This window comes from Pteropus alecto, unplaced genomic scaffold (assembly GCF_000325575.1).
Source record: "Pteropus alecto unplaced genomic scaffold, ASM32557v1 scaffold304, whole genome shotgun sequence".
Classification (NCBI taxonomy): Eukaryota; Metazoa; Chordata; class Mammalia; order Chiroptera; family Pteropodidae; genus Pteropus; species Pteropus alecto.
In genome coordinates, this window is record NW_006435869.1 from 682,332 (window position 1) to 691,042 (window position 8,711).

Sequence of the window (8,711 nt, forward strand, 5' to 3'; positions counted from 1 at the left end):
GGAAAAAATAATTCCTTTTGCAATTGCAACAAAAAGAATAAAATACCTAGGAATAAATTTAATAAAACATGTGAAGGACCTATATAACAAAAATTATAAGACCCTATTAAAAGAAATCAAAGAAGGTACAAAGCAATGGAAAGATGTTCCGTGTTCTTGGATTGGAAGAATCGACATAGTTAAAATGACCTCACTACCGAAAGCATTATACAGATTTAACGCAATACCCATGAAAATCACATCGTCATTTTTTAAATAGAACAAAAAATCATCGGATTTGTATGGAAGTATAAAAGACCTCGAATTGCCAAAGCCATCCTGAAAAAAAAAGAACAAGACTGGAGGAATCACTCTGCCAGACTTCAAATTATACTACAATGCAACAACAAGCAAAACGGTATGGTTGGTAGTAAAACAAACACACGGACCAGTGGAACAGAATCGAGGTGACAGAAGTAAACCCATATTTACATGGACAAATAATTTTTGACAAAAAAGCCAAAAACATACAGTGGAGAAAGAAAAGCCTCTTTAATAAATGGTGCTGGGAAAATTGGAAAGCCACCTGCAAAAGAATAAAACTACACTGTTGTCTATGATCACACATAACAATTACTCAAAATGGATTAAGAACCTAGATATGAGACCTGAAACAATAAAATGCATAGAAGAAAACAAAGAACAAAATTCAAGGACCTTGGACTTAAAGAGGATTTTATGAATTTGACCTCAAAGGCAAGAGAAGTAAAAGTTAAAATAAATGAATGGGACTTCGTCAAACTAAAAAGTTTCTGCTCAGCAAAAGAAATCATCAACAAGGCAAAGAGAGAACCATCTGAAAGGGAAAATATATTTTTGAGCAACACCTCTTATAAAGGCCTAATATCCAAAATATACAAAGAACTCATACAACTCGATAACAAAAAACAAATGATCCAATCATAAAATGGACAGAGGACCTGAACATACACTTCTCCCTAGAGGACATACAAATGGCCAACAAATATATGAAAAGATGCTCAATATTGCTAGCTTTTAGGAAAATGCAAATCAAAACCACAATGAGATACCATCTCACACCTGTTAGAATAGCTATAATCAACAGGACAAGCAATAAGAAATGTTGAAGAGGATGCAGAGAAAAAGGAACCCTCATACACTGCTGATGGGACTGCAAATTGGTACAGCCACTATGGAAAACAGTATAAAGGTTCCTCAAACAACTAAGAATTGATCTACCATATGATCCAGCAATCCCTCTACTGAGTATTTATCCCAAAGACGGAAAACCCGTATCCAAAAAGATATGTGCACACTGATGTTCATAGCTGCATTATTCACAGTGGCCAAGACATGGAAGCAACCGAAGTGTCCTATGACAGATGATTGGCTAAAGAAGCCGTGGTACATATATACAATGGAATATTACTCAGCCATAAGAGGAGATGAAATGCTGCTATTTGCAACAACATGGATGGACATCGATAATCATGCTAAGCCAAATAAGCCTGACAGAGAAAGTTGAAAATCACATGATATCACTTATATGTGGGATATAAACCTAAAAGGAACCAATGAACAGGACAAACAGAGATTCATGGACATGGACTGTAGACTGGGTACCAGAGGGTAGGTGGTGGGGGTGGAGGGTGTAGGTAGATGGTTAAAGGGGGTCACATATAGGGGGAAAGGGAGGGAGTGAAGTGGGTGAAAGGAGATCAAAAATATGGAAGCTGAAGAAAACTGGACTTTAGGTGATAAATACACAATAGAATATACAGATGTCAAATAATAATGTACACCTTAAAATTATATAATTACATCGACCAATGTTACCCTAATAAACTCATTAAAAAATTTTTTTAATGAAAAAGAAGATAACAAATGAACTAGTGAGCTAAAGAAATATAGCTCACAAGATATAGAAAAGAATTAGTGATATTGAAGACAGAAATCTGGAAATGACACAGATGGAAGAGAGAGACCTGAGAGGAAAAAAAAGGAAGAACTCTAAAAGAACTATCTGACTCCATCAGAAGGAGAGAATTAAGAATAATGGGTATACCCGAAAGAGAAAAGAGGGAGAAAAAAACAGTGAGCCGATTCAAACAAAGAGCCAACAAGAACTTCCCGAGCCTATGAAAAGAAGTGGATCCTCAAATCTAAGAAGCGAAATGAACATCTCATTATCTCAATCCAAAAAGGCCTTCTCCATCGCACATTATATTAAAACTGTCAAAAATTAATCAGAAAGGAAGAAGTCTCAAGGTAGCCAAGGAAAAGAAGACGGTAAAAAATAAAGGAAAACTCCTTAGATTATCATCAGACTTTATAGCAGAAGCTCCAAAAGCTAGGAGGGAATGGAATTGAATATTCAAACTATTGAAAGAGAAAAACTACCAGCCAAGAATAATGTATCCAGCAAAGTTCTCCTTTAGATATGAAAGAGAAATAAAGACCTTTCCAGACATACAGAGGCTGAGGGAATTTTCCAACGCAAGACCTGTATTACAGGAAATACTGAAGAGGGTCATTCTACCTGAAACAAAAAGGCAAAGAAATACAGAACAATGAGTGAGTAAAATGACTAAAAGACAGACAGAAGCAGGAAATGGCAACCCTTATTCAATATAGGTATTATACACTTAAATATTACATGATGGTTAAAGAAGGTAAAATCATTTTTAAAAAGAGAAGACAATAGCTATTGCAACTCAGAAATAAATTCAGGGGATAAATAGGGATAATTTGAGACAACAAAAACAGAAGAGAGGAAGGGGTAAAGGTCTGAATTTTCAAAGGGGAATGGAGATAAGACACATGCAGAAGAACTACTGTATATATGAAAGTTTCTTTTATATAAATTTAATGGTATCCATACACAAAAAATCCAGAACTATGACACATAACATAAAAAAAGAGGAAACAGAGGGAAAAATCATAGAATACCACTAAACTAAAATAACAAGACAGAAATGCAAGGGTAAAGAAACAATGGAGACATAGAGCTACCAGAAAACAAGATAAAATGGCTATAGGAAAATTTCAAATATCAATAAATACCCAAATTGTAAAGGGACTGAATTCACCAATAAAAAAACAGAGTAGTAGATTGGATGAAAAAACAAAACCCAACCAAGTGATGCCTTCAAGATGCAATTCAAAAGCAAAGACAAATGTAGATTCAAAGAGTAGAAGACAATAATCCAGACAAATGGCATCCAGAGAAAAGCGAGTGTAGCCATACTTACATAGGATGAATTAGACTTTAAAAAAAAAAGAGGTATCAAGACAAAGAAGGACACTTCATAAGAATAAAGGAAACCATACGTCAAGAAGACATAATACTTATCAATATATATGCTCCCAATCAGAGAGCCCCAAAATATATGAGACAACAACTAACAGAACTAAAGAGAGAAACTGACAAAAACACAATTATAGTAGGGTATCCAAATATACAATTATGGATAGACCAATTGGACATAATAGACATTTACAGAGCCTTTCATCCTAAAACATCAGATTATACATTCTTCTCTAGTGCACATAAAACATTCTCAAGGATGGACCATATGTTGGAACACAAAACTAGCCTCGATGAACATAAGGAGATTGAAATCATACTAAGCATATTCTCCTACCACAACACTTTGAAACTGGAGATCAACTGTAAAAAAAAAGTGGAGAAATCCACAAATATGTGGAGATTAAACAACGTGCTACTAAAGAATGATTGGGTCTAAGAAGAAAAAGAGAGAGCAAGAGGTACATAGACAGAAATAAGAATTAAAATACAACATATCAAAACTTTAGGAATACAGCCAAAGCAGGTATAGAGGAAAGTTCATATATCATTAAGTGATCTTAAGAAATGAGAAAAATCTCAAATAAACACCTGACATCACATCTTAAAGAACTAGGAAAAAAAGAACAAATGAAGCTCAAAGTCAGCAGGAGAAAGGAAAAATTACAGCAGAATTAAGTGAAAATGAGAACAAAAAAGAAAATAGAAAAAATTAATGCAACAAAGAGCTGGTACTTTGAAATGGTCAATAAAATTAACGAACCCCTGGCTAGACTCACTAAGGAGAAACGAGAAAAGACACAAACAAAATCAAATTCAATACCTTAAAATAAATGGACGAGTTCTTAGAAATACATACAACCTTCCAATACTGAATCACGAAGAGCTGGAAAATCTAAATAGACTGATCAACAGTAAGGAAATTGAAACCACCATCAAAAATTTCCCAAAAAGGAAAGGTCTAGGATCAGATGGCTTCACTAGTGAATTCTACCAAACATTCAAAAATTGAAGATGAGGCAGTACCTCCTAACTTATTTTATGAGGCCAACATCACCTTGATACCACACCCAGGTATAGATAACACAAAAACAGAAAACCAATAACTCTGATGATTACAGATGTAAAACTCCTAAACAAAATACTAGCAAATCAAATACAACAATACATTAAAAAGATCATACATGGCGATCAGGTAGGGTCCATCCAATGATGCATGGATGGTTCAACATATGTAAAGCGACCAATGAATGTCACATACCACATAAACAAAATCCAGGATAAAAGTCATCATCATATCCATACATGCAGAAAAGGCATTTGACAAGATACAGCACCATTTATGATTAAAGCACTTAATAAGTACAGAAGAGAAGTACCTCAACATAAGAAAGACCATATAGATGTATGACAAACCCTCAGCTAATATCATACTTAATGGTGAAAAACTGAAAGCTTTCCCTCTAAGATCAGGAACAAGACAAAGCTGCCCATTCTCACCATTCTTATTCAATATAGGCAGAAATATACAATGGAGAAAAGAAACTCTCTTCAATAAAAGGTGCTGGGAAAATTGGAAAGCCACACGCAAAAGAATGAAACTAGACTATCACCATACATCAAAGTTAAATCAAAATGGATCAAAGACCTAAATGTAAGACCTGAAACATTTAATTGCATAGAAGAAAACAGATACTATATTCATGGACCTTGGATTTAGAGAGAATTTTAAGAACTTATCTCAAAGGCAAGGGAAGGAAAAGCAAAAATAAATGAATGGGACTATATCAAACTAAAAAGCTTCTGCACAGCAAATGGAACCATCAGCAAGACAAAGAGGCAACCAACTGGGACAAGATATTTGCAAACAACTCCTCTGGTAAGGGGCAAATATCCAAAATATGTAAAGAACGCATATGACTCAACAGCCAAAAAACATAATCAAGTTCAAAAAAAATGAGCAGAGAAACTGAAAATATACTTCTGCCAAGAAAACATGCAAAATGCCAACAGACACATGAAAAGATGCTCAACTTCACTAGCTATTAGGGAAATGCAAATCAAAAGCACAATGAGATACCACCTCACTCACATCTGTTAGAATGGCTATTATCAACAAGACAAGTCCTAACAGGTGTCAGAAAGGCTGTAGGGGGAAAAGGAACCCTCATTCACTGCTGGTAAATTGGTATAGCCACTATTGAAAACAATATGGAGCATCTTCAAAAAATTAAGAGAGAACTATCATATGACCCAGTAATCTCTCTTCTAGGCATCTGCCCCCAAATTTTGAAAATGTTTATTCATAAAGACATTGGCATCTCAATGTTCATTCAGCATTATTCACTGTGGCCAAGACATGAAAGGAACTGAAGTGCCCATTAAATAGATGATTGGGTAACATGGATGTGGTACATATATACAATGAAATACTACTCAGCCATAAGTAAAGATGAAATACTGCCATTTGCAACAAAATGGATGGATCTTGAGATTATCATGCTAAGCAAAATAGGTCAGATAGGAAAAGTTGAGGACCATATGATTTCACTTATATGGGATATAAAATTGAAAGCAACAAAAGAATATGACAAACAAAAACTCAAAGACACAGACAACAGTTTAATGGTTACCAGAGGGAAAGTGGGAGAAGGTGGATAAGAGTAAAGAGGGTGAAATATGTGGTGACAGAAGGAAATTTGACTTTGGGTGGTGAATATACAATGCAATATGCATATGACATTATTCAATGGTACACTTGAAGCCCCAATAAATTTAATTAAAAAAAAAAACAATTAAAAGATGTGATAGATATTAATGCAAGTGTATCAATCACCACTTTCAGAAAACAACAGTGCACTTGTATTCATTGTGCATGTCAAGGCCAATGAGCACCCAATCAAACAGGCAGTGAAGAAATTCTATGACGTTGACCATGGTCACTGTCAACACCCTGGTCAAGCCTTATAGAGAGAAGGCACATGTTCAACTGGCTCCCAACTACGATGCTTTAAATGTTGCCAACAAAATGGGGATCATCTAAACTGAGTCCAGCTGGCTCATTCTAAATATAAATATTTTTTACTGTAACAAAAAAAGGAGAGCAAATTTAACCCAAAACAAAGTAAAAGAAGTCATAAGAATTTGAAAAGAAATCAATGTGATTACAGGAAGTCAATGGATACAATTAAAATTAAAAAAGAGAGGGAGACAGAAATTAAGGCCATCAGGGAGGGGTCACTCCAGGAGGTATGACGGTGGTAACTGACACCTCTACAGTAAAGGTGCCTCTGAGGACACTGCCAGGTGTGCCCGCTGTATGGCAATTTAAACAACTTAGAGCCTTCTGTGGTAGGGGGGCCCATTCAGGGTAGGCCAATTTGCAAGTGACAGCAAAAATGGGCTCAAGTAAAATTTGTAAACATGAACTGTGTTGCATGCCAAACACCAAAAAAATCTAGATAATGTGGTGGGTGCTGAGAGGGACTTCTAATTCTTCATGGTGTCAAAAAGGAAGTGATCTTCTGTTTTTTAAACAATGTTTTAAAATGCAGCCGAGGCATCAGGCCCTCATACTGTGTCTTCGCAATGGCTCATCCACTTTGTGCAAGGCCCGTTTTTCCCATATATGTATGTCCTGAATGTCAAATGAATGTCCACAAAGGAGAATGTCATGTCACATCTGTGCTCCTGGAGCAAGGTAAACGCAGCTCAGATCTTCCCTGCAGAGACTGTGTGCGGTGGCAATGGTGCTGAGGTTCCCTGAGGGAGCCAGGTAAGGGTGTGTCATGTCCCTTCAGAGACAAAGGCCAAGTGCAGCCAGGAGACTGTTGACACAGGCACTGAACAGACCAGACTTGACCAAACCTGTGATAGCAGAATGTGTACCAGTGCTGAATGGATGGGGTGATTCCCATAATGGTAGGGACTGAGACTAGGGGCTGATTGGATGGGACCACAGCCTCCAGGTTGTGGTCATCCACTGTGAAGTGTCATTCATTCTTGCCACGGTTAAGAACAGTTCACATTTGGAAAGGACAAGCACTGGGGATGATCACTTCTTCCTCAAAGTTTTCTTACAGCATTTTTCAATCCTGGAGGGCCCTGTTCAATGGACACTGGGCAATACTAACTAATTTAATAAGGGATAGGGACCATGCAGCTGCATTTTTGTGAAGTCAGTGGGGAAGTGCTGGTGAAGACTTAATTTAAATTCATGAACTGTTGGTACAGAGCTGTCCTACTCACTATGGGTTATTTTTATTTTAAGACAATCGGTGCTAGGAGTGTGAGAAAAGGCAAAGATTTCTGATACTTCAGGCCAAGTACTCCACTTTGTCCTCTATATTGTTTCAGTAACTCCCCTGAGATCACGTGCGACCTCATTTCAATGACCGAGATCCCAGGTATAACTGTAATGTAATGTAGCATTGAGTTATTGTGGGAGGGTTTGTCAATTACTGCACGTCAAGAGATGGCAACGTTTATTCAAACCCTATGCTTTAGAGGCTCAAAAGACAAGGAGTCTCCACTTATCTTTTGGTTTTGAAATTCTTTTAGTATATTTTGGATTTCCAACTGGATCAAATTGTGGACTTGTTAAAATATATTTCTCCTTTGTTTCCTTCCATGGTTTGTATTTTAGGCCACTGGATAAACACGGCGAGACTGGGTATCCTCTCTACCCTGGTATCTATCTTTTGTTTCCCCCGCCAGAGGGCCTCAAATCAGTGCCATCAGAGTTGGAGGCTTCCTCCACAGAAATGGTCACCGTGTAGAATTTAAGGACCCAGGGCTGAAATGCTGTTTGAACTAGTCCCTTCGCTGTGCCACAGTGAGGCTGTGGATTGTCCACAATAGCCGCAGGTCTGGTATCTGCACTGAGGCAGAGGCAGGGGCAGCAGCAGAAGCACATAAGGAATGTGAGGAGTCCTCTGCTATCAGGAGAGAGGACCCAGCCCACCAGCTATGGGCTGCCTAACCTGTCTCCTCTCTTTCTCTCTGTTTGGAATACCTGCTCTTTAAGGAGTGACTGTCTGATGGGCTCACCTCACTCACTAATCATCCTTCTTCCTCCTTAGACTTATCCTACTGTAAGGAAGAAATCGGCCTAGTCACACCTTCGCTCTAAACACACAAGAGAGTTTTCACCGAAGACATCGACCCAGGAGCACTGTAAGGAGGGCCCCACTCCCATACTCTGCTCCCTAAAGACAACAAATTACCAAACTGTCAACCTAGGGTCCTCGGTCTACAGACTCCAGGCTCGGTGGGTTCACAACACAGCACAGGAAAGCACAGCACGGGGCAGCACAGCCCACAGGAGGGCTCCCCAGCAAGCAGCAGCTCAGTGCGGGGGGTTGGGGGGAAACCTCAAGGTCCTCATCAGCCTGACAGATAAGAA